This window comes from Rousettus aegyptiacus, unplaced genomic scaffold (genome assembly GCF_014176215.1).
Source record: "Rousettus aegyptiacus isolate mRouAeg1 unplaced genomic scaffold, mRouAeg1.p scaffold_m13_p_17, whole genome shotgun sequence".
NCBI classification, from domain to species: domain Eukaryota; kingdom Metazoa; phylum Chordata; class Mammalia; order Chiroptera; family Pteropodidae; genus Rousettus; species Rousettus aegyptiacus.
The window spans coordinates 9,829,867-9,857,508 of NW_023416292.1; the positions used below are offsets into that span (position 1 = coordinate 9,829,867).

Consider the following 27,642-nt stretch of genomic DNA (forward strand, 5'->3'; position numbering starts at 1 on the left):
TGTGGTCCGGGGTAGATATTATATATTATACTTGAAGGCTGACTTAAGAAAAACAAACCAACTCTTGACTATAAAGTCTTTGATATTCTTTTTCAGGTCTAAGAGTTTGAAATATACTTAGTTCTTCTCGACAGGCAAATTTATTTCAAAAATATTTTGGAAATAACAACTTTGGAGCTAATATTCGAACTCTTCCATAACCCAGTTTTGTGGGGAAAACAACAATAAAAAGCACCTCTAGCATAAGTGATAAATGCTGTAGTGGGGAAACACACCTACGGGAGTGACCGGTTCTTCTGGAGGAGGCGGAAGGAGAACAGGGCACCCGGGAGCCCAGAGAGAGCCAGGGGGAGGAGGTGGCCTTCGAGCCGGGCGCTGAAGGATGCGTAGGAGTTCTCCATGCAGGCAAAGGGTGTCGGGAAGGGCGTTCTCTGAGCAAGAGCACAAAGTCAGAAAAGCACTGATGTTCGAGGAGTGGCATCGATGCTGCTATGACTTGCGTGCGGGGTATCTGCGGGTAGTGGGGGCAAAGGAGAAGGTGCAGCATGAGGGGCGGTCTGGGGGCAGACAGGAAATGAAGGCAAGGTTGGTTGTGTTAAAGCTTTGGGATTTCTTTTCATAGATAAGAGGAGCCATTCAAATTTAAAGCAAGGAACTGACCTAATCTTATCTGAGTGTTAGAAAGATTATATATATAGAAAGAGCAGAAGGGGCCTTGAGTCAGTCAAAGTCTTCCTAATTTGCCCCCCCCCCCCCAAACAGGGGTGGTACAATCTCCCCTAGGAAGCTAAACTAATTCCCCAAATGCTAGGGTCCTGGCAAAGCATAATCAGGGGTAGGCCCACACCACCCCTCTCCCTGTGGGAGAGGGCAGGGTACCCACCCAATCGGGTCCAGGGCTCAGCTCTGTCACCTACCTCTCCACAGCCAGCTTTGGGTGCATGTAGAGAAAAAATGTTGCAGAGCAAGGAAAACCAACCACCCAACCAACCAACCAACCAACCAAGAAAAACCTTTCCAACAGTCTGAGAAAAAGGCTTTTAAACACAAGACTCTTTCCTATTAGAAAGACAGAAGCTGTGGCCCTTACTTTCTCTCCAATGAAACCCATTCCCAACCACTTCAAGAAATGTACAATTTGCAGATAAAAATGCATTCGCCACTGTGGTTTCCGTGAGACTTCACTGTTTTGGGAGCTTTATGTTTTAAAAATCCTCGTTAATGTAACATGTCCTTAGCTTTAAGTATGATGCAAACACTTCCCTGTCCGGTCACACCTTAAATAAATGCTTTTGTTCTCTCGACCATGTGTGTGCTGGAAGCTGCCGCCCCACGCATTCCCGAGCCGTACACCGCTGGGGCGGCAGGGCGGCAGGGCGGCAAACATTCACCTTTCTGAGAGCCTCAGTTGTACCTGCCTCACTCTGCATCTCAGTCACTGGGCTTCAAGGAGCCCCCAACGGGCTGCTCCGGGAGGAAAAGCAGGGACCCCTCTGCTAGAAAGGAGGGCCAGGTGAGCAAAGTTGTCCCCGTGTGGAATCCAGCACAACTACGCAGGTGCTTAAAGAGGGCTCCTGGGAGATTCTTCCAATAATCCCGTATTGACCACTTGCTGGGTGTGGCCCCAAACCCTCATGAGACCCAGAAGGGATCGGAATTTGCTCCACAGTTTCTACTGCTTTATCATGGAACCTCGGGGAATGATTTCGTGGCTCCCCTTTTTGGAAACTAAATTTCTCAGATCATGTAAGGGGAAGAATAAAACTCTCCCAGGCCACTTTAGCCCCACGAAGAGGACCTTTCTCTCTCCTGACCGTCAGCAGCGTCGGGCCTGGTCTCAGCGGAGGAAAGGCAGCTGGCCCTGGGCCAGAGCGGAGCCGTAGGTCCGAGGAGAGGGGAAACCCGCATGAGCACGTGCTTACCTGACTTTATGTCTGGTCATGAGGCAACCAATTACTCTGCTGGGATAAAACAGCAACGTTTTTCTGTTCTGCCATCACAATCATCTTTCTGCCGTGTTTCTAAAATTGATTACATTCCCATTTAGCTATAAGCTGAACAGAGCTACTGTCTCCCAGTTCATTTTCCTTGTGTCGTTTGATTTTAAATCTAGAACCAAAATCCTTGTTTATATATAAATAACTTTGTGTTATTTACGCTTATTTAAAACCAAATAAAAGGAGATCACTAATTACTTATATCGTTGGATATAATATACCTGTTACTATTGATCATTTTTCATTATTTAAACATAGTTTTTGGCTCTTCTTCTCTCGAGGACTAGGTTTGGATAATTGAGATTTGAAAAAATATTAAAAACTCTTTGGCTATAAATTGGAGGGGGAAACTGAAATGTTAAGTACTAAGTTGCAGTCCACTGTTGCCTTTATCTTTATTACGAAAACAGAGTGTAGTGTACCACGCAAAGAGCATTCTTATACTGTTAAGCTGGAGGTGCCCAGTTACGTACAAAGGTCAAGGCAGAATTGATTTGAAGGAGCTCAATTTTAAAATCCCTTTAAAAATCGGGACAAAGGATGCCGTATTATTAAACTAAAATGTTTAAAAATGAAAAGTATTATGCATGCCGCATGGCAGAAGATCAGATTTTTATTAATGCAAGTTTTAAATGCTGATTAATCCTCTCGAGAGTCAGTTTCCCAAAGCATTGGACTGTAGTCAAGTCTTTTTCAAAACGGCACATCGCTTCCATTATTCTGAATATTAATTGAACAACATTATAACTAAGGCTACAAAGCGAGATTTAAAACACGATTACAGCTGTCAGCGCTTACATCTAAATAAGTCATTGGAAATTCAAGCTTAGAAGAAAAAAAATGTTGTAAATCAGTCTTAGAACAGTGAAGCTCTGAGCTCTTAGCCTTTTTCGAAAATGAATTTGATGCTTTAGGACTCGAGAAAGCTTCAGCTGTGACTTGGTCTTAACGTATTTATACAGCCAATTCTCAATCAGAAATCAGAGTTACGTTTCTGACTTGGGATTTGAGACGATGTCAAAAACATTTTCTTTGAGAGGAGGAGGAGAGGGGAGCCAAAGGATATTAAATTAGTTGATAGAGTTTTCCCATTTCCTTATATTATATTTCTATTTCTGCCTCTTGTCTACACATACACACACAAATAAAAGAATTAGCCAAATTTATTCAAATAAAATATTACTATGATTTCAAAACAACTCATTAAGCTCAGAGTCAGGCAATCGCAAGTAACTAATGACTGATTTTCACAATAACCAATTGTCTAAATTCAACTTCTTTAATTCCTAAATCGAGTGTAGGGGCATACAAAAATCCTCGTTTCCTCACAAGAGGCGATGTAAAATATTAGCTTCTATTATGATGTTGTGAAATTTTAGTTTTGTTTTGTTTCCTTAAACGGTTGCTGTGTATTTGAGTGATAGCTCTTTGTTCAAAAGGACGCAAAAGCCACATCCCACATCTAATTCTAATGAGATAAATGGCATTATGTAGGGAATATTAAAAATTTACAGCCCTCTTTACTAAGTTTATTTGTCAGCCGAACATGCTAAATATTGCATAGCACGCACACACAAAACCGTGCCATCCCAACGATGAAAAAGATATGAGGAAATAATGATGCAATGATAGCAAGTCTGATGGAGTCTGCGTATCTCAGTTGCCGTTTGGCACGTCACTTAACCGCGTTGCGCCAAACCGGCAGAATCACACAATATGTTAGTGCAAAGGGGCCACAGTTTAAGGGGAAAATCTAGAAGTGTTAACTATACACTGTCTAATTATACAACCTTACTGTCCCAGAATGTGATTTCAGAAACCATTTCTGACATATGGGAAAAGGGTAGAACAGCTGGTCATTAAGGTTTTCTCAAGACTATTTAGCAACACACTTGAATGTAATTAAAGTGAGACACTAAATACTGCACTTGTGGTACAATGTATTTTTAATTTTTATGGCATGTGGTAAAAGTAAATAGATGTAAAGCATTCAAGTTTCTCCATTCGGCATCCAACTTGTCAAAGATGCAGTGTCTGTTTGGCTAATTGCAAGCGGGGTCCTGGTATAAGTCATAGACATCCATTTGGGGTGTTCGAGGCTGTTTTAAAGGGACTGAATTTGGCAATACTCAGAGGGATGTCTAATTGGAACTCTCAGACAAAGCATGAGATGAATTCATTCATTTATTTATTCATTCATTCATCAAACACGACCTGGAATTATTTTAGGTAATAAAGACATTAGTTCTGCCTTCGAGATGCTCACAGCTTACTGTGCTTAAAACACAGGGTGGTGGAAGGTGATTGAAGGGTGCTGTGTGAGCACAAAAAGGGGTGCCTGGCCCAAACTGGAGATGTCAAGCAAAGCCCCTTGAATAGGAATTATCTTAGGCAGCTAGGAAATGAGCCGGCGGAGGTAAGGGGTGGGGCAGAAGAATCCAAGCAGAAAGAATAGCTTGTGCAAAGGCTTGTAGATGAAAGAGAACACTGTAATATGAATATAATGTTTACATTATTTGAATATTTATGGTGCCCTGGCAGTGGGCTAAGCTCTTGACGAATATTATTTCATTTAATCCTCACAGAAACCCTAAATGGTAAGTACGAGCGTTATCTATACTTTATAGACGAGGAAACTAACAAGGCAGTCCACGGCAAAGCAGTTAGTGGGTGACTAACTCAGGATTCAAACCCAAGTCTGTCTGAGTCCCAAGTCTAACTTTTCTCTGAGTTGCATTCCCAAGTTAACATGTATATAGCTCGTCTATTTAGTTTTCAAAGAACTTAGTGTGCAAACTCATTAGTCCTTATAAAAGTGCTATGGTTAAGAGAATGAAAAGACAAGCTACAGACTGGAAGAAAATATTTACAAATCACACATCTGATAAAGGAATCATATCCAGGATAAATAAAAAACTCTCAAAACTCAACAGTAAGAAAATAAATCACCCAATTAAGTAAGTGAACAAAGATTTGAGCAAACATTTCACCAAAGAAGAAATAAAATGCCAAATAAGCATATGAAAAAAAAATGTTCAATATCATCAGGGAAGTGCAAATTAAAAGCACATAGAACTACTATTACGTCCCTATTGGAATGGCTAAAATAATAAAAATATGACAATACCAAGTGCTAGCAAGGATGTAGAACAACTGGAATTGTCACATATTGCTGGTGAGAGTGCAGGACTATACAGCCACTCTGGAAAAGTTTGGCAACTTTTTATAACATTAAATATACATTTACCATATGACCCAGCAAATCCACTCCTCAATGTTTACCCTAGAGAAATGAAAACCTACGTGACTATTTAGAGTAGCATTATTCATAATCTTAGAAAACTGGAAACCATCCAAATGTCTGACAAACTGTCTTACACCGGTGCAGTGGAACAGTGCTCAGCCACGGAAAGAACTCAATTAGTGATACACACACGACATGGATGAATCTCAAAGGCATTGTGTTGAGGAAGGAGCCAGTCTCAAAAGCTTACACACTGGATGATACTGTGAAAAAGGACCCTGTGTGGGGCGGTTGACACAGATTAGGGTTGGGGGATGGTTTGACTACAAAGGGACAGTTTGAGGGCATTTTTAGGGTAAGGAAACTGTTCCGTCTCCTGATTGTGGCGATGGTGACATGGACACATGGACACATACATTGTTAAGGCTCAGAAAACCACACACCTAAATACAAAGTTAATTTTACTGAATATAAATTTAAAAATAACATTAAAGACCCCATGGGGTACATGTTTTAGTTTGGGTTCCCCCAAAAACACTGAGATAAGACACTGGGGGTTGGGAATTGGTTTGCAGAGCGAATCCAGGAATCGCAAGTGAAGAAATGAGAAAAGTGAGACAGAGAAGGGAGAAAAGTTTTTTGTTGTTGTTTAAAAAAAAAAGGTGCATTAATAAGTGGGTTTCCACTGTGGACAACTTCAGCTCGATTCCACTAAGAATGTTCTGAGAAATCATATAAATTATGTCTCATAACACCACTCTGCCTGTAGGCAACTTTCATTTGGTAGAGGTTGAAGTCGCCCTTAGGAGCATAAACTCTTGTGCTTCTAGGTTTTGCCAAGTGCCTCTGAAAGTCCTCAGGCAAACAAGAGGAAAGACCCAGGTCCTTGAGGTGGGAAGATGTCAACAGTCATCGCAGCTGTGGGCGAATGCAGGTGGGCAGGGGGCACGAAAAGGCAACCAGCAGCATCTACTGATGAAGTATTAGTAATGGATGCTCTACGCATTTGGTTGTGCAGTACATTGGGGGAGATTTGACAAAGAATTAAAATAGATACATGCGCTGTCGATAATAAGAACTCCAGTCATGAAAGAAATCCAATAAAATGCACTTAAGCCATAAAAAATTCATTAGGGAAAATATTTAACAACAGGCTAGGTACCACACCAGACTTGCTAGACTTCTTTATAGTCTATGATGTGTTTCTTCTAACAGCCCTGTGAGATAAACATTAATGTCCTCATTTTACAAGCAAAGAAACTGAGGCTTGTAAGGACTTAAGTAGTTTTCTCAAGGATGCATGGGTGCCCGCACACACACCCGCCACCAATACACACAGCTAAGGAGTTGAGATCAGCGTAGAAACCCATAGTTTTTCTATGATGTTTGGTTAGTGTCTACTCTGATCTACGTGGTTGCATAGCATTACAGAAAATATCGTAATTCTGAGAAAATAGTGCATAGCATGGAGGAAATCATGAATTGTGATTAAAAGTCCAGATCTCAGTCATTCCCAGGGTGAGTCCTATTCATGGGAATATTTAGGCTTTCTCTTTCCAGCTATCTATGGGCATTTCATTGCTCATTGGAATCTCCAATAGATAATGACTGAAGAAAAAAAAAAAAGACATAGAACGTCAACCAATCAAGTCTACTCCTTACACAAATGTCTAGAAAATGCTGAAATTTTGGTTAAGTTGAAAGTTGGCCGTGCATAATAATTATCTTTGTTGCTGCTCTCTTCTCGTTAGCATAAATGACCAAGTGAATGCTCTAGCTGTGAGCATCGATCCTATAACTTCGCCCTCCTTAACGTCCTTGTGGAACTATACCTTTCATTTTCTTTACTGCTTCTTAATGGGCAGTCCTTCAACCCTGAAGATGACTTTACTGCCAAAGGACACGAACTTGGAGTTGTTTTCCACTGTAGGAAGAACAGCATTAGAGAGTCATCTACATTCCCTCGCTCTCCCAATCTCTATTGTCATCACAGTAGCTGGACACAGTTAGAGGATATAGACTTTTGGCCAAAGAACAAAGGAAAACTAAATGACCCACGTGGGCATTGAACCCCTGACCTCATTAGCATTGTTTTCTCACCACCTCCGCTAACAGACAGCCCAATTATGAACACCGAATCAAAGAGGGAAGTCACCTCTTCACCTGGAGCCAAGAAAAGCCGACAACTGCTGGTTGTTAAGAAGAGAATGCCTCTTCGGTCAAATAACCACAGTACTAAATGAACATCCAAAGCGATTTCTAAGACTCTTCCCTTCTTGCATGGCTCAGTCTAACAAGAATTGCCGTCAATGTGGTTTCTACTCTGGACGGTGATGAAAGCTCTGGGAGCATCACCCTAGACAGATGTGCTGGAGTGTGCTGAAGTGGGAGCCTTCTTACAAAGACTCTCAGGGCTGAACCAACTTGAATTTTCTGCAGTTGTAAGTGCCCCATCCCAACTCCCTCTCTTTGAAACCCTTCCAAACCGTGAATCCTGATGCTTGAAGCTCTGCCTATGAGCAGAACACTTCTTTTGAGTGTCCGCTGAAGCTGAATGATCTATGGCAGAGCTATTTCCACGATGGGTTTTACAACTGAAAGGACTCTTGTTACTCTATGACAGTATAGAAGTTCTTCAAAGCGGTTCTTAAACTGTTAAGTACAACTTCCTTTTTCTGAAAGGTAGTGAATTTGTACAATTCGTGTCTCTGTGTGCATGAGTATATTTGTGTATTTAATTGTTTAGGAATTTTTTAAATAAAAAAAATGTAAGTTGAATTGTATCTCCTTTTTTTTGGAAGACTGAAGTTATTTCAAGAAGCTCCTGGGATGTAATAACTGAGTCAATCGGTCAAGGCATGATGCTAATAAAACCAGATAAAATGGGAAGTCAGGTGGTTGCATGTAGCTATCAGAGGTAAAGTGAGGTCAAATTATAATAATGAGCATCCAGGTCAACAAAGCAACAAGGGGACAAAGAACTGTGAGATGACTATTAGGACATACAGTGTTCCTAGGGCACACTATATGAACAGCCAGAAGGGCACTACTTAGTTTATACAACCAAAGGAATCAAGGACAGACAATCAAGAGTAAGAGCAGCTGTCCCCATAAAAGTCATGATTCCTTGCCCAGTTTCTAGACCTGAGCCCATAGCCTGAAGGACAGGCCCGGTCCCATGAGGAAGAACCCTGCAACACCATAGCAAAGGTGTCCAATATTTATCCCCCCAGTCCTTAAATCTTTAAAGGTACCTATGGCCACTAATTCAGGTAACCATACACTAGGAGAAGGGAAATACCAGATATTTGAGGACTACCAGACACAAGGTCTGAAGTGATAGTGATACCTGGAGACCCAGAGTATCCTCATGGCCCCTTTTGGAGTGGGAATCTATGGGCACCAGGTAATTAATGGAGTTTCAGTCAGGTGTGGCTCACAGTGGATCCACCAGGTCAATGAATCCACCCTGGGGTCCTTTCCTTGACTGTTGATTGTATAATTGGAATGGACATGCTTGAATGTTGGAAGAACCCCCATAAAGGCTCCTTGGCCTTTGGAGTGAGAGCTATTACAGTGGAAAAGTCCATGCAGAAGGGTCTAAAACTGTCCTTGTCCCAGGCCAAGGAAGTAAATAAAAGATAATGTGGCTTCCTATGTGGGAATGGCAAAGATTAAAGCCACCCCTAAAACTTAAAGCAGATGGGTGGTGGTCCCCATCATATCCCCATTTATGACCCTTACAAAACCCAGAGTAGTCAGGTTAGATGGTATGAACATCTACAAACTCAACCAATTCACAGCTCCAATTGGAACTGCTGTACCAGAAGCAGTATCTTTCTAGAGAAGAATAACACAGCTTCAGGTGCATGGTATAAAGGTTATCGACCTAATGAATTTCCATCTCTATCAGAATGGAGAAATAGAGGCAATTAAAATAAGACTGATAACAGTACACGTTTGTGGTCTTAACCTCTAGACCCAAGTTGAAATGAATGTCCATATCCTCTGTCTCAATAGTCTGAAGAGACCAAGACCATCTGGGCAGTCTATAGAACATAGATATTCACTATATTCACAATATCTTCCTAATCCACCTGGATCAGCAAGACCTAACAAGGCTAAAATAAAAGATTTGTTTCTGAAACCTAAACCACGCTACTGGTTCCTGGTAAAGATGGAGCATCTCTGACCATAAGACATCAATTGACCGTGCAGCCAGATCTATTCATCCTGGAGGTTTTATCAGACTCACCAAGTCTTAAGTTTGGTCAGGCACAAAAGCCGGATGGAAGGGGAACATCTAGGATCAGGCATGAGCCGAGCCAGAGGCAGGTGGCCCAGAAGTCCATGTCACCCACTACTGCTGCATTTGCCCTCAGCTCACATCTATGACCACATGGGAGGCCCCTTATGAGCACCTGATAAAGGTGGGGAAAAGTCGAAGTTGATTTTAGATGGCTCAGTATGTGGATAGAATGTGAAATGGACTTCTGCTGAACTACAGGCCCATTCGGTGGTGGCCTGCAGCAAAAAGGGGAAATACTTCCAACAGGTAGAGCTTTAGGTGGTACAGCTGATTATAAACTGTGTGGAAAAGGAGTGAGCCAAGGTAAGAATATACCTAGACTCACGAGTAGCAATGAATGGCTAGCTGGAAAGGGACCTAGAATTAAAAAGTTTCGAAGATCAGAGACAATAAAATCTGAGAAGAAAGCATGTTGATGGATCTATAAAAGAGGGCATGAACATGAAAATCTTTTTATAGTGTGTTAATGTTTATCATAGAGTAACCACAGTGGAATAGACAACTAAATAACCAACTGAAACATAACAACTAGACCAGTCAATGTCAGCCAGCTTCTGTCATTAGTCACCCTAATCCTGGTGTGATGGGCTCATGAATGGCATAGCCATTGTGACAGGAGCAGAGGCATGCATGGGCCCTAAGGTTTGGTCTCCCATTCACCAAATCCAACTCAGTTATCATCGCTGTCGAGTGACCAACTTGACACTCACAAAGACCAATACTGAGCCCCCTACACGGCACCATCCCTTAAGGGGATCAACCAACCACTCAGTGGTAAATTGATCAAACTGAAACCCTTTCGCCATGGACAGGGCAGCAATTCTTGACTGAAAGCAACGTATATCCTGCTGGCCAGGCTTTGGCCAGCTTGAGGACAGGTGTTTAATCTACTGACATCCACTTAATATGTCACTTAATGATCCACTTGATGGCACCTCTGACTAAGGGTGATGATAATAATCATAAACCAAGTTTGGGGCACCATCTTCCATGGTGAGATATATAGTCCATCTTAAATCAACAACCTTTATATGGTGCTGTAGCCTGATAGGGAGCGTTCACGGGAATGGGGACCAAGCAGTGGCATAAGAATGTCCCTGCTCGCCATCACTCCTCACGGTCCCCTTGACAAATCAGAGTTTTCCATCCCTACAACTTTAGGCTCTATGGGTCAAGAGGTCCTGGTTCCCAGATAAGGGATGCTTTTATTAAGGACACGGTAAGAATGCCATTTAACTTTAAGCTACAGTTGTCACCTAGTCACTTCAGGATCCTTGTACTGAGAGCAAAACAGGAAGGAAAGAGGTCACTCTACTGCTGTATACCGTACTGGTAGGGATGCTGATACCTGTCATGATAAGGAGGTAGGGCTCTTACAATGGAGGCAGGAAAAGTATGCCTAGTGTCTGGTTGATCCGCTTGACCGCCTTTTCAGAGTCTCCTGCCTAATTTGAATGACAAAAAGATAAGGGCAGTGGTCATGGTCTGAGGAAGACATGGTGGTGACAAGGGACTCAGGCTCCTCGGGAACTCCTTCAGGGAAGCCTCTTCGACTTAGATGCCGACTAAGCACAGAGGTGCTGGTGTTAAGGGTCGTAGAAAGTGGAGGTGATGAGTATCAGTTATGGCCTCAAGACAAGCTCTAGCGAGCGGCGTAGTCAGTCCCATCAACCCTGATCTTACACATTTTCCCACGGAGGCTGTCCAGAATCCAGGAGGAGCTACTCCCAGATTGGGCAAAATTATGAGACATCTGAGTGGCTCAAAGGGCGTACGGCAGTGTTTGCCATGTATGCCACCGAGCCCTACACACATACACACACACACGCACACACACACACACGCTCTCTCTCTCTCTCTTAAACCGAGACACTTATTCCTCCAGCAATTGTGAGTTGGCTTCTGATGGTTTATAGCTGAGTACTTCTCTGGGCAGTGCCTTCAACTGAAGGGAGCCACCTCACTGAGGATACGCCCCTTTACCAGGGGCAACCCCCAAAATGTTGCCAAGAGCTGCCTACTGACTGGCTTATGCTGAACTCCTCCAGCTCACCCAGGACCAGAAGTACAAAATTCCTGGCACATTTGTCTTGATTCAGGACAACTCTGATGGGCCAGCTTAACTCACAAGCTCACTGTGAAGTCAGCTAAGCCTCTGTTAATAACTGTACTGCAATTCCACTTCCTCCTCCGCCCAGTCTTGCTTGCCTTGGTCCCTTATAGGATGTTGCTTCTGAGAGTACTCAGCAATAAACCATACACGCACAGTGCTCTGTCCCAGAGTCTGTGCCCTTGGACCCCATCTGAAAGAGTAAGGGAGCACACGGCCATATTAGAAGGGACCCATGTGCAAATTGTCTGAATTCCATTTAGATTTCCCTAAATAATTCTCTGTAGCCCTGTATTATCTCTCTATCCTATGGCCCCCGGGGTCAATTAAATTGGCCATCAAATCTTACTATGAAAAATTCACCCCAAAAATATGTCACCTGGGTAAGCAATTATCCTTAAACAAGAAGTGCTAAGCCAATTCAGAGCTGGTCTTCACTTAGGCAGGCATTCTCCCTTCTTTAGGTGAAGGGCTTAAGAATTAAAAGACGTCTTCTCTCTTTTGCTGCTTGCCCTTGAAGGTATAACCAACATACTTTTGAATCTTCTCAGGGATCCTTCTCCCCTACCCCGTCCCTTGATGGCTCTGCATGCTTTCATCTCAGAAAGAAATGCTGGTTTTCTTCTTTCCCTTTATTCACTGCAGGGCAGTGTCAGACAGGGCGTCATAACAGGTAGCAAGATTCAAGGAGACTGTAGGGTACAGGCATTGTCTCTATCAGGGAGCCATGCTTACTGGGCTTGTGGTCCACTTGGGCCCTCCATCATGGCCTTGGGCAGCCCACTTGACTTAAGCCTCAGCGGGATTCAGTTCACTAATGTGGAGCTGCTGGTGGTTTAAGTTGAGCTCCCCTGAAACCCAAAGAGAAAAGGAGACTTGCAATCACCAAGAGCTGCTGCTGCGACAGGTTCACCTAAGAATAGAGGGTTTCTCATTTCTTTATGCGAGAGAAGTTTTCTCCGCTGCTTGAGTCAGAAGCAAATTCAGGCTCCACAGCAGTGATACTGGTACCTCCAGGCTCTCTAGCATTGGCTCTGAGGGAAAAGCAGTGACTGTTCAAGATTTTCACTTTAAAAACAATGCCACTGTTTGTCTTCCCACTGCGGGGCGGCAGGCTGAGCAGGAGCAGGATGCTGAAGGATCTTTTGTGTTTATCACCTTTTGTTTTTTATGATAACTTTACTACACAGTCTCTCCCGGCTGCTGAACTCACACAGATCAGGGCAAGGTCTCTTTGCTTCTACTCTTCTCCTTTATAATAGCAAACAGATTCTCCTGAGACTGGAAACATTTGTTTTCTCAGCCCACTAACTCCAACTACAGTACATTTCCTCCTTATCATCACTATTTAGTCTGTAATTATTCCAGTCTACTAACTCCCACAGAGGTTGGGGATACCGTGGCTAAAATGCATAAATCACTGATTTTGGGTCCTTTACTGTCATTAATAAACTCAGGGAAGGGGAGTCCCTAAAAGACCAGCTCCTCAAATTTGAAGAACATTTATGTTTACAATCTAGAAAAAGAAAGGGAAGCTATTGGCAAAGACCTTGCCACGATGATCTGAAGTTTTACTTAAATCTGTTGTGATTGCAGGTTCTGTTTATTTTCTTGTTGTAAATGGCTGATAATAAGCTAAAATGGCTAAGTTATGCAATGGTATCTAAAATAATGGGGGAAAAAAGAGAAGCAATTCTAATTAGGAACAAACCACCGATTCCCAAAGCTTCAGATCACCGTATCTCAAGCTACTCTGACGTTTGGCTCTACAGGGAACTGAAGAGAATCGACCCAAAAGATTGTTGCTAAAAATATGCCATTTTAAAATATTTTCACGTAACCTTACATACCAAAGCTATGTATCGTCGAAGGGCCAGTGACTATAAGCAACTGTGGTGGCCGCATGGGGGACAGGAGGAGACCTTTAGAGTATGTCCTCAGTCTCAATTAGAAATCGCACTAGCTTCCAGGACTACATTAATTTACAGGACTAAACTTGGTCTGATTAATCACGTACATGTAAAGGCACTGAAAGGAGCCACTCTGCCATTCGACAGTCATCATCATCAGCCAGTCAAGACACACAAATTGTATCCAGTCCCTGGAGACACAAAGAACCAGTTCAAGAGCCGCACAACCCCACCGATGCCACAGAACTATTTACACTGCAGAAAGCTATGCGCTTCTCTTCTGTATCTTACGTGAACACATGCATTAGAAAATTGGTCGTGCTGAACATTAGGAAATTGTGGTATAGCGACGAGGCCTGAGCTAGTCCTTGGCTTTGAGGGGCAATCCATAGTAGGAAGAGGGTGGCCCATGGTGCCCTCTTAGGGCTCTGTGGAGGTCATTTACACATGCCCTTTAAAAGTGCCCCTCACTCACCAGCCCATGGAGGCGTCACAGATGGGCGACAGGGAAGGCTCGCTGAACCCCAACATCTCGTCAAGCGTTTCCACCTGAGGAAAGATGTTAAATCTCTTTTATCAGAGAAGGTTATGCACCACCCCAAGACCACCGTCCCCTCTGCTTCAGGAACAACCATCTTAAACTTTTAGACAGATTTTGAAAATATTCAAAGCCCAAGCATAGCTGTCACAGTATGAAGAACTTACTAACACAGAGATTTACATAGTCAAAGCTAGTCAATAAGATAATAGACTTTTGGGGAGGACAAAAGAAAACTCAATAAAGAGAAAAGGGGGTGAATAAATAGTTCAGAATTTGATTTTATTTCTCATCCTGTCCCCTTCCTAAACCAAGGTTTTGAAACTTTGGGTCTATCGATAAGAACTGGTTAAAAAATAAGGGGGAAAAGAGCCTTAAATAAATGGTAATGCTAATGGAGACCCAGGGACAGAGCCTTCTCCCAAATGCACAGCTTGCTGCACCGCATATAGCATCTTGAAAAATCTTTACTGCCTTCAAAGATACAGCCCTTGGCACCGAACACCATGCCTCCAAGTTTAGAATGTGGACCTCCATATTTATGTTCCCCAGATGGTGGAATTTATAAATGCACCATGGGGTGCTATTGAAATTAATAATTTAATTCATTTCCGTGATTGTGCAGTGATTGCTAGTCATTAAGGCAATAGCAGTTAGCAGAGTCTCTCGGTACTGGGATGTTAGCAGAAGACTAATCTCAGGGAGAGTAATTCCTCTGTCATCCTGTTTCAGATGCAGTCAATCTCTTCTGAATGGGGAATAGCCAAAAGTTTCTGGAATGGAAAGGAAGGCAGACTCAATCTAGTTAGAGGGAGATGGCTTCCATTTATGTGATTTCAAAAGTTCGAAATCAGTCCTCTAAGGAACACTGACATGATGTGTAGCCATTCAGCTCGGAGAAGCCACAGATAAGAAGAGACCTGACTGCCGTCTCCAAATGCACGAATCTTTCACTCTGTGTCTGTGGACGATGTACATCCAAATAATTGAGAATTAACTGCACTTTTACTTTATAGTCCCCCTTGTCTGCTTATCGAGAGAGTATACTGGCAGCTGGACTCAACAACTTTCAAGGCCCTTCCAGAGATTCCCAGAGATTCCCCGAGTCAACAGCAGAGTAGTAAGTGGCTGTGTTCCCTCGAGGGGAAGTACTCGTCTCCCAGCCTAACGATCTGGAAGCCGAAATGCACACGAGGGAGCATGACTGGGCACTGGCACTCGCAGCGCGGCCAGCGCGAACGAGCCCGCTGGGAGTTTTCGCCCAAGGGGTTGAAACTGCCTTGCATGTATAAAGCGCCTGTTCTACTTTGAGAAGGCCAAACCCATTTTCCTACTTCCTTCATTACTCTCCAAATTTTAATTAATCACAGAAGTAAGGGCCGACCTATAGATCCTCATTCAATAGCTGAAGAAACTAGCATGTGAATAATAAAACAATCCAAAAAAACATCGGAAAAAATATTCTGCTATTGTGAGGCCAGCCTTTGCTCCATCGGTCAGATTTGGACCACTTTGGACCACTCTCTTTCTGCCCAACCCTCAGAAGAGCCTGAATGTGATTTCCCACATCAGACCCACCAGCAATAACGCTGCACTGGGCCCAAGCTGGACTCCGCTCATCACCGCGTTAAAGACAGTTGGGGAACAGCGGGAGATGCGCACAGCCGCTCCCGGCCCCCGCGAGGGAGGCTGAGACCCAACAACCACGTCCTTCCCTTTCACGTCTGCCCTACCTCGTGTGGGTCAAGGCGCTCTCAGGGCGGAATCAGGACACAGAAGCACGCAGCAGCCCCACCCCCTTGTCTGCGGGGGGAGGGGGGGGGAGGACATGTTCCAAGACCGTTGGTGGATCCCTGAAACCGCAGATAGTACCAAACCCTACACATACTATGTTTTTTCCTACACATACATGCCTGTGATAAAGTTTATTTTATAAATTAGACTCACTAAGAGCTTAACAATGACAATATAAAATAAAACAATTATAACCATATACTGTAATAAGCTATGGGAATGTTCTCTTTCTCAGCAAACTAACATGATTTTTTTTTTCCTTCTTCACAATTTCACGAATAGAAGATTCATTATTACCATGGATCTTAGAAAACAGTATATGTTTTTTTTTTCTTTCTCTTATTAGGAACTTTCACCTTTTTACTTAAGAGAAGCACGTGAAGGCTTCTCTTTGGCATGTCTGAATCGCCGGCATTGCCAATCTTGCCCTTTGGGGCCGGCAGTAAGCAAAATACACGTTGTTTGAACACGAGCACTGTTACGCGAAGTGACTGCCGGGCAGGTGACATCTACAGCGTGGAGACTCTGCACAAAGGGATGATTCGCGTCTGGGACGGGACGGGGCCGGGTGCGCGCTACTTAGAACGGCACGCGATTTACAACGTATAAATCGTTCATTTCTGGATTTTTCCATTTCATGTTTTCGGACTGTGGTTGACTGTGGGAAACTGAAGCCACGGAAAGTGAAACCGCAGATAAGGCGCATTTCGTCCCAACCTAGTTTTAAGGAAAGCTTTAAAACGGCTGTGGGTTTGGGGAAGAGGCAATAAAAATTCTCTCTACTTTTGTTGTATGTTGGAGACTACACGGAACATGCCCCTGATGACCTAAGGACACACGGTCACCGCAAGCAGGATGTCACCATTAATTGTCCTGAGTGATTACCTGATCATTGCGTGCCGAGGGCCCAGGGCTCCCTCTTAGCCTCCCTGAGTGACCCCCCTCTGGGTTTCCTGGCAGTTTGTGCCTCTTCAGTGCAGCTTCCCACAGCTCATCTCCCCGTTTGGACTGCAGGCTCTGAAGAAATGTGCCCTGCTCACTTCCAGAGCTGTCCCCATGACATCAGCACAGGGATTTACCCATAAGAGAAGCTCTGCAAATGTCACCAAATCACATTCGTCTCATTAGCGGGAACAGTGGGTATCACTAGCGGAGGTAGTAGAATTTGCTATTTTCTTTTTGGTCATGAAAAGAAGAAGCGAGGAGAGCCAAACTCCTTGTGTATATTGCGGTAGTCTCAGTCCTTTACCCATGTGAAGAAAGAGAATGACGTTTGGGTGGCAGTTTGCTCAGACATGCAGAATCTTCTCGGCAGAGGACCGGAGGGGCAGGCGACTTTGAGCCACCGCTTCCTCTCTCTTTCCGGTGGCTCTCACGCAGTTGTTATTGTTGCTGCTGTCAGTGACATTTCACAGGTCATTAGCTATTCTTGAAAATGTCTTCCAGTGACCTGGCAAAATGATGTAGAACAAAGGCCGTTGGACAAAAAGTCCTAATCCCAGTACTTTCCTAAACTTGCTGTGTGAGCTTGTGGCCCTTGGTCTTTTGAGGGTGCCTTAGTAGAAGGAGAATGGTTTGGAGGGTTAAACAGACATTGGTTTGAAGACCGGGCCTTACTTTTTATAAGTTATGTGACCTTGGGCAAGTTACTTCACTCTCTTAGCCTCAAGTTCTTAATTTCTATCATGAGGATAACATGCATGTATATGAAAAACATTTAGCCAAATACCTGGCACAAATGAAGCATCCAAATTCGTTTCATATAAAATGGGTGCTGTAGACTGAACGTTTGTGTCTCCCCACAATTCTATGTTGAAACCTAACGGCCAGCGTGATGGTATCAGGAGGTGGGGTCTTTGGAGGTGATTAGGTCACGAATCGGATTAGTGCTCTGTTCGGAAGAGAGCTCCCTTGCCCCTTCTGCCGTGAGAACACAACAAGAAGTCGGCAGACTGTGACCCGGAAGCAGACCGTCACCAGAACCCCACCAAGCCAGCATCCTGACCTTGGACTTCCAGCCTCCAGAACTTTGAACAATAAATTTCTGCTGTTTATAAGGCATCCAGTCTGTGGAATTGTGTTACAGCAGCCTAAACAGACTACGACAATGGGGTTTCATCATCTCCTCCTTATAAAGTTGTTTTGAGGATCAAATGAGATTATAGATGATAAAGGTGCCTGAAAACTGCAAAATACTGTGTATTTGTAGTCACAGAGGATTAAGAGAAAGAGAACATAAACAACCAGATACTCTACTATGCTCCAGTATCCAAAGAAAATTGCCTAGTGTTTTCACAGTATTTTAAAAACAATTTTAAAGAAGGAAACCAACACGAATTGTTTTATTATAAGAAGCCATTTGGGAGGGGGGAAGGAAATGAAACTTCAAGTGTGATAAGATATGGAATGATGATAGAAGGGACTCTGATTTATTACTATATCCTGGCTCTTCAGCAAAGAGAGTTCGAATTCAAACTAAAAGTGTCAGAACAAAAAGATTGGTCCCATTACCATTTCAGTCTATCTTGAGTGATTCGTGCCCATTAGAGAGTTGTAAAGATGGATAATGGCTAAATGTCTTAGTTACGGCCTCCTGCTGAATGTGCCAGGCATATGAGAACACCCTGGACATCCTCTACTTCAGTAGGACATTGCTTTCCAAACTCTGGGCCATGGAACACTTTTCGACACAATGCTCTAGAGTCAAATAGGTTAAGAAAAATCTTGACCCCTCTCTCAGCCATTCGTGGGAGCATATCTGTAGGGTAAATCTTCTGGGAAGACTTGCAGACTTAAGTACCTTTGTTTAACCCAGAATATTCCAAACTAATTAGACGATAAGACTTTTTCCTTTCTTCAAGTCACAATTAGTAGCTATAAGAAGTATGTTCTGTGCAAACACAAATCCAAGGAGAGATTGGCTCGCCCACCACTATTCTGCTATAGTGGGGCCTTCAGGGTCTCTGCTTAGTGGTTGTGCATAGGCTCCCATCAATGTGGTGGAACCAGGATGCCACTTTGAGGAGCAGAGATCATAAGTGTCCTTCTAATACTGCAAACGTTCACCACCACGTGGCCTCTGCAAAGGGCCCTGGGCAAGGGAGGCCTACATAAATAATCCCACACAGTTGTAGAGAGCAATCCACTCCTGGACATAGCCATCAGGCTAGCTCATAGCAAGGGAGGATGGGTAGGGGTGGGGGGGAGGCACTGCTGTCATTCCAGAATGACACAGATAATGCACCAAAAATCAACTCAAACCTCTTCTCCTTCCCCAGCCCAAAACGACTTCAGATCAAAACAGTTGCTAAACTTGCCATCGAGAGGAATCTGGCATCTTCAAGGTGGTAATAGTTTCATAAATTCATTCTCAGAACATGGTTCAAGCTTAGAGAGCAAAAGCTTAAAAAAATGAGCAGGAAAAAATCATACAGGGTAACATGGTGCATGGTTTGCATCCTCTTTTCTCAGCATCCGACACACACACACACACACACACACACACACACACACTTATTCTTCTATTTATTTCCCTCCACTGTTTGGATTCCCTGGCATCACCCTTCCCTCCCAGTGATGATCTACTCCATTGTCTCCTTGCCACACAATTCAATTCAAGACAATTGTTTCTTATCCACTATGTGCCAGGCACTGAGCTTAGTCATCCGTTCTCAGAATCATCTTGGAGCGGAGTCATCTTGGACTCTGCTCTCTCATGCACAGTATCCAACACAAACTTTTGATCACAAAATCCCATTATTTCTACCTCTGAAATATCACCCAAATATTATCTGATCTACCTCGTTACTCTCCTCCCACGATTCTGGCCCTCGTCACTTCTCACCCAGAAAAATAAAACAGCCTGATGTGTCTCCCAGCCTCCAGTATCAATCCATTTCCACACTCGGGCAGCCAAAGATCTGGCCATGGACGAATAATGCAAAGATCGTCAATGGCTCCATATTCTCTACAGAAAACAGCCCCAACTTTAGCAGCAGCATAAGGGGCCTTTCATCCTCTGGCCAATCACCACCGCTACAATCCTAAGTTTCCCAGACACCTGCCTTCTCCCTTCCCCTTATCATACCTCCCCGAACAATCACTGGGTTTTATTTGTTACTGTATTCTTAGTATATAACACAGGGTCTGGCACAAAGCAGATACTTAGTAAATCTGTGTCAAATGATATGTGCCATCAATGTGTGGATGGACCGAGGAAAGAGTAAGTGTGGTAGTTTTCTATTGTGGCTGTACCACATACCCTTAAACTTTGTGGTTTCAAACAACACCAAGTTATATTATTGTAGTTCTGGAAGTCAGAAGTCCAAAATGAGTCAACAGAGCTGCATTCCTTCCAAGGACGAATCTACGTCCTGTCTCTTTCAGCTTCTAGAGGCCACCTGTATTCCTTGGCTTCGCCCCTTCCTCCATCACTCCTAACTCTGCTTCCATTGTCCTGTAGCCTTACTCTCTCCATATATCTGACTTTGACGCTCCTGCATCCCTCTTATAAGGATCTTTGTGATTACATCACTGGGCCCACCTGGAGAGCCCAAGATAATCTCCCCACCTCAAAATCCTTTAATTCACACATATGCAAAGTCCTTTTTCTAGTAAGGAACATATTCTCAAGTTTTGAAGATTAGGACAGAGATGTCTGGGAGTGTGTGTGTGTGTGGGGGAGCATTATTCAGCCTTCCACAGTGATGTCATGGATTTTTTTTTTTTTTTTTTAATGAGGAGTGTCATTGCAGTCGAAGTTGCCAGGGGAAATTATTAAAAACAAAGTCTAAAATCTGCCTAGAAAAGCAAGGAAAAGCTTCCCGGAGGGAATGAGGCTTGAGTTGAGTTTGAAGAATATACAGGAGTACTATAGGGACAAGTAGAGGAAATGAAAAGACACAGCTAAAAGCACGGAGGCATGAGGACAGGAGCGGCGGGTTGACATGACTGAAACACGAGGTTCGAGTGGAGGGGACAATGAAAAAGAGAGTGGGCTGGAGGAAGGCTCCTGAGTGCCAGGCTAAGGAGCTTGGAGTTTAATTGGTAGTATGCGAGAATCATTAGAGAATTAAGCAAGGACACGGCACGATTATGTTCTGGTACAATCTAACAGAACCTTACGCAGTGATGGAAAGAAATTCTCTCCATCCGCGCTGTTCAGTAGGTAACACATGGGCTAGTGTGGTTAGGGTGCCTGAGGAACTGAATTTCCAATTTTATTTCATTATATTGGACAACAAGGTTTAAGGAAGATCGTATAGGGAATGGATTGAAGGTGATTTGGACGTATGGATGACTGAAGGCAGGGAGACCTGATGAAAAGTGAGCACAACTTGAACTAAAATGTAGGCCGTAGTGATAACAGTTGGTGTAGAGACTGGAGGGAAATGTCAAACGTAGTATCAGGAGGGTGTGATTGGTTGAACTCAAGCATGGTCAAGTCTAGGACGAATTTCGTTTTCCCACATGTATGGCTGAATGGTGCCGTTCATCAGACAAGCAGAACAGAGTTTAAAAGGCAAGATAATAATTTTATTTTATTAACATACCTAATTGTGAGGTACTTATTAAATGGAGACATTCTAGAATAAGTGTCTGGAGCCCATGAGAGGGAGACCTGGGCTAAAAGTACAAGTTTGGAAACTATCAGCACCCAGGTGATGGCTGAACCCCTGGGCGTGGATGGTTTTGCCCAGGAGGAGTAAATAGCATAGAAAAACAGAGGCAAAATCAGAATGTCACACAAAGTACCAGCCAAGGCTGGGAAGAAGGAACTCATGAGCTAAGAGGCAAACTACGTGAGAGAGGGGTCGTGGACTGAAGGATGAAAGAGGCTCAAGCAGGAAATGATTATTATTATTATTTTTTTTTTAAGGAAGGTTCGATGCAATAATGACTAACTAGTTGACATGGGCTTTGAGGTGGGTGATTTAGCAAGAGCGGTTTCACTGAGTGGGGGCTGTCGGATAGAGAGGCCATGGGAGCTTCTGGGTGATTGTGGGGAAGAAAGCCAGGGGGACACCATATAGACCCTGAGTGCTAACTCTTGTCTCAATGATCTTGACTGAGAGAAAAAGAGAAGCAGATCAAGGGATGAAAAGGGGACACGAAGGCAGAAGGCAGATGAGATTCGCACCCACCGACACGCAGAAGGAAAGGAGACTAAAGCTTGCAAGACCTAAAAATACAGGAGAGAGAGGAAGAGCAGCTGGAAAAGGCTCCCGACTGTCCAAACCAAACAGTCTAGTACTTTAGTTTCCCATATGATCAAAGCAAACAAAAACATAGATATACAGATTCCATTTTTAAAATTCCATTAAAAATAATTGTATGTGCACAAGTAGTATAGTCTAATGTAAAACGTAAGCTATAACATAGATTTTTCTCAATATGCTTTCCCTGTCAGGCCATTTCGGATCCACGAATTTAATTAAAGTGCATCTGGTATTTCTGTCAAAACCTCTGACACACCAGGTAATGACTAATGGAGCAAGTTCTCTGCATCACAGAGAACCAGCCCCTTGCCTTTCGCTAAGCTGAGGCCAGAATGACCTCTCCGGAAGAGGTCGTAGGAGGCTTTACGTGGAGCAAAGTTACAAGAGCACAAGATCACGCCCACCTTGCCCCTTGGGTTCCCCATCGCTTCGCTGCCCCACCCCCCGACACACGAAACCCTACTTTACAGAGTGTAAGTGTCTTAGTCCATTCAAGCTACAAAATACCATAGATTGGATGGCTTTTAAACAACAGGCATTTATTTCTCACAGTTCTGGAGGCTGGAAGTCCAAGGTCAAGGCAGTGGCAGATTTGGTGTTTGGTGAGGGCTGGCTTCAGCGTTCATAGATGGCCCGCCACCTTCTCACTGTGCCCTTACATGGAAGAAGGGAGCTCTCTGGAGCCTCCTTTACAAGGGCACTACTCCCACTCATGAGGGCTCTGCCCAGAGGATAATCACCTCCCAAAGGCCTCACCTCCAAACGCCATCACACTGGACGTTAGGTTTCAACCTGCGATTTTAGGGGAACTCAAACACTCAGGCTACAGCAATGGCTCATCTCCCACCTTAAGAGTCGTTAGTAAGAAGTGGCCTTTGAATGTGAAAATAACACTCATGATATTCGGGGTGCACCCGAACATTTTGCGACCCATTACAGATATTGGCCCTGGACACATCAAGCATACATAGAGTCAGATTATTTAATATTGAGGAGAGAGACTTTGGCCAGCGTTTCGCAAGCTCTCTGAGGAAGAGGAGGAGGAGAGTAAAGGGAGGGGGGTCAGAGAAAGTAAAAACAGGCCACAGAAAAGGATAATGCAACTATGGTTTCCTATGTCCTAAATTCTTCAAATATCCCCACATCATCAGCCCACATTCCCAGTCAAATACTGGGGTTGAAAATATGTTCACGGTTAATGACTCTAGCGGAGAATTTCCTTCTCTTTATTGCCACTCGAAATGGTGGCGGCCTGGCCTCGTTTATTCATTAATGTTTCCCAGTCAGTACTGAAGGAGAAGACAGAGGACTAGCAAATGGCAAAGCCAACATTTATTCCGTGTCACCAAGGAAGGGAGAACTTTTACGACAGTCCCGATCTCTTTCTATCAGAAACTAAACAATAAGAAAGAAAAATCTTCCAACCGGAAGGGAAATCTGTAATTTTCAGATAAGAAAAATGTGGTTCAGAGATGCTAAATGAATTGTCCAAAGAAACAAACTATGGCCCAGGTCCTTGACATTTCTCTCTCTGTCTCTGTCTCTGTCTGTCTCTCTGTCTCTCTCTCTCTCTCACACACACACATACACGCACACATACACACAAGACTTTTGCATTTTTAATTTGAAGAAATTTCTGTTGCTAAAACTAAGTTAAAATCTACTGCTTTATACCATACATATATTTATTTTTTTATCTAAACCAGGCCCTGTTCTAAAGTCTCACTGTCTAACGGAGAAGGCTTTTATTAATATGAATGTGCTGTGGAACCGATGAGGCACCTAACTTAGAGTGGGTAGGAAAAGAGTGAGTTCGAGAAGTTTCCATACAGCAGTGTCTGACACTGGAAACTATACAACAGTGGTTCTCTAACTTTTTTTTATACATCGAAATCACTTGGAGAACTTGTTAAAATACAGACCGTTGGGCCCAACCCTGAGCTTCTTGGGCTAGAGCCCAAGAGTTTTCATTTCTAACAAGTTCCTAGTTGCTGGTGATGCTGCTGGTCCAAGGACCATACTTTGAGACTCATTGGTGTTAAGAATAGATTGCTGAATTGAACCTCTGGTGCAAAGCAAGGTGGACTTCTTTCTGAGGCAGTAGTATTCGGACATATGTGAGATTTTTTAAGATGTGGAAAAATGCTTATGTTATAATGTTGAATAAAAAAAGTAATGATTTCAATGATAAAAAATAATAGAAAAAACTGAAATGTGCTTTCCGTTTCCTTGCTACCTAGAAGTTAACTTATTTGATCTCTAGACATTATGTAGATGTGGAGACAGACAGACAGTTCTGTGTATCAGAACTACTCATCCATTTAAAAATCGTTCATAAACACTGGGCCTTGAGGTGGAAATTAACCCATATTTATATGCATATGAGAGTCATGTGCACTAATTCCTTCCACAAATATTAATAAATGCCTACCAGATGCCAGGCACTGTGCCAGGCACTAGGGAAAAGACACATGTTCACTGCCTTCAGTCCAGTGAAAGAAACAGGAAGTGAGATAGGAGCTAATGGAAGCATATGGAAAATTCTAGGGTTCCATTTGGTTTGGCAGATATTGAGCTCCCTTTCAGACGATTGAAGTTTGGGCTTGTGGAATATTCAGGGTAAGATAGCAAGGAGAAAGCTGAAACTACGTGTCCGTAACTCAAGAAAAAAATCTCAGGCTCGAGTTACAGGTTGGGAGTCTTTATCTAATTATGAATATAAATGATCTTCCACGAAAATGAGTGAAGTGTGAGAAATGGAATGTCAGGCAGAGAAGGATAAACCAATAAAGGAGACCGAGAGGTTCACTTTGGGTTAATAGAAATGTAGATAAGACTGTGTATGTGATTAAGAACATATTGTTTCTGTTTTAAACAGTAATGATTTATGTGTTTGAAATAAGATTTCTTTAATAATTTAGTCAATATGCCCTATAAGAAAGAGATGATATGTTGAATTACTCAAACATAGCTTATATTTCCTGCTTAGAATCCAACCTCACTCAGCATTTTCATATAAATTCTGATGTTTTTATTTAAGTTTTTAAAAAAGATTATCTTCATATACATAATTATAAAAACTTGATTAATAATTTCTCTAAGAGTTTTCTCCTTAAGACCATAAGCTTTCAGTCATTTAGTCATATACATAGAGAGCATTGGTCATGTGCAAAAAAGAAAAAAAAGCCAGTTTCTATGACTAGGGTGGTGGGCAAGGGGTTTTGCGATGTTATCTTACATACATGTGGCACATTTGCTCACACACATACACGATCTTTTCTCCTCCTCCTTACTCCCTCGCCTCTCTTTCTTGGCTATCTTTAAGGTACAATTTCAACATCGAGAGTGTCACAGCTCCAGTTATAGTTGCCATGGGCTTTTTAAATTTTAAGTAAAAGTCATTACTCAATCCATGGGTTAACAGTCAATTCAATATACATCGAATATGCATTTTGTTCATGTTGACATGATAGTGGGTTAGGTTACTGTCCCTGAACTCACTGAACTTACTGAGCAATAAATAAGTTAGCTTTCTAGTTATCTGTGTGTGTGTGTGTCTGTGTGTATACACCTGATTTAAAATATGCAAATGATGTTATATACAAATAACATATGCTTTCAAGTCATCATTCTGGTAGTTGTGCAAGCTATTCAAGTGTAAAATCATATATATATATATAAAGATTTAAGATTTCAGGGTTTGAGGTGATTTCAGGGTTTGAGGTGAAAGGTTTGGCTACAAAGAAAACAGTAGAAGGGATTGTCGAGGGAGATGAAACTGTCCCATATCATGATTGTGATAGAGCTTACGCAGCTCTGCATTTGTCAAAACTATAGAACTCTACATCTCAAACAATGAGTTTTACTATATGTAAATTTAAAATAAATAAAAAAATTTAAATGCTGATCTAGAATAGGTCCTACTCCAAAAGATTCTGTTTAAAATAAATTCATACGATGGAATATTATTCAGCAATAAAAAAAGAATAAAAATCTTGCCATTTGAGACAACATGGATGGACCTAGAGGGTATTATGCTAAGTGAAATACATCAGACAAAGAAAGATAAATATCGTATAATTTCACTTATGTTTGGAATCTAAAAAAAAAAAACAAAAACAAAAGTATAAACAAAACAAAATGGAAACAGATACATGGATATAGAGAATAAGCTGATGCTTGCCAAAGGGGAGAGGACAGGAGATGAGAATAAAAATGTTTTTAAAAGAGAAAAATAAAATGAAATGTTAATGTATAAAATAATTTTTAAATAAACATAAATAAAACAAATTCAACTTGTCATTTTATGGCCAAACCATTCACACACACACACACACACACACACACACACACACACGCCACTTCTTTTTATAGAATTTCCACACAAAGTTATTTACTTTCCTGTAATCTTACTCCAGGGGAGTTCAGCTGACTTTCTCAAGATACAATGGAAGGTGGCTGTTCAACCTTTTTTGCCGGTGCTGCCTCAAATTTCTTCTTGTTCGTTAAGAGAATTCTCCAGAGACAGATGTATTACAGCATTTTGAGAACAATCTTCACACCCACTGCTGAAGAGTGAAAAGAGATAGTCAAGGTTCAACTCCGTGAAACAATTTAGTGGCTAAATGTGTTACTTAGGAACTAAATCCAAGCAGGTACTTGGACAGACACAATTGAAAATGGTGACGAATGCCTCCCAGAGCATGTGGGTGTCAAGACTTGTGCTCAAGCCTCCCATCCCTGGTTCTGTGCACACACTAGACTTCAAGTACACATCTCCTTATCCACTCCATTACTTCACGGCCGTTACTTGCAGGTGATGAATGCTAGTGTTCACAGACCAGCATGCTGATGCATTTTTTCCTGCCATTGTATGTAACATGTTTTCTAATTCTTTTGCTCTATTCAGCATTTGACCCCAACGATGGGGGATTATGGTATTAACTCTCTACCCAGCACACATTCTTTACAGACTCTCACTAAATACTGTAAGCCTGCTGCAGAGAGGAATAAAAGTGAAAGCATACCGTCTGGTCTTAAGCTGAGCACACAGAGGGTCGTGATCCAATTGGAAGGGAAGCAGAATTTTTAAAAAGAAAGAGGTTTGACCAAATTTTAATCCTTGTCATTTTCATTTCTCTTACCCTGTGGATTTGGGTGATTTTATTTACACTGTCAGCTTGAGCCTAGGGATTGGAAATCAGGCTTTTATGGAGATTATTAAAAGTACATACAGTACACTAAAGGTTGGGCTAACTGATATATGCTGCTAAAAATATGAATGTGAATACCCTGGTATTAGATGCACTGGCGTGCATTTCATCCTCCTTAGAAGGTTATTCTTGGGAGCTGGACCTGCTGCAATGGTAATGAGATGCAGGCTGTCAGGATATTTCTAATAGGCAGCGAATGGCCAGGGATGGAGATGAATTAGCATTAGTCAGATGAGAAGGTAGCTCTTTATACCATTAATTCCAACGCAAAGTAATTCCACCATCCTTCTCCTAAAAGAGAGGGAATTG

The 27,642-nt window shown here is 42.6% G+C and overlaps 1 long non-coding RNA gene across 5 annotated transcripts in view; it reads right to left on the minus strand.

The window, feature by feature from the left end:
* LOC107521628 overlaps nt 1-27,642 on the minus strand; it is a 139,220-nt gene that overhangs the window by 30,035 nt on the left and 81,543 nt on the right. For 3 of the 5 annotated variants that reach the window (XR_004955116.1, XR_004955113.1, XR_004955115.1), the window contains 3 exons: nt 26,518-26,688; nt 16,788-17,352; nt 1,923-14,119 (listed from right to left, as the gene is read on the minus strand). This is a non-coding gene — a long non-coding RNA (uncharacterized LOC107521628). The remainder of the gene's footprint in view (nt 1-1,922; nt 14,120-16,787; nt 17,353-26,517; nt 26,689-27,642) is intronic. The other 2 variants (XR_004955112.1, XR_004955114.1) reach the window with 1 other exon arrangement.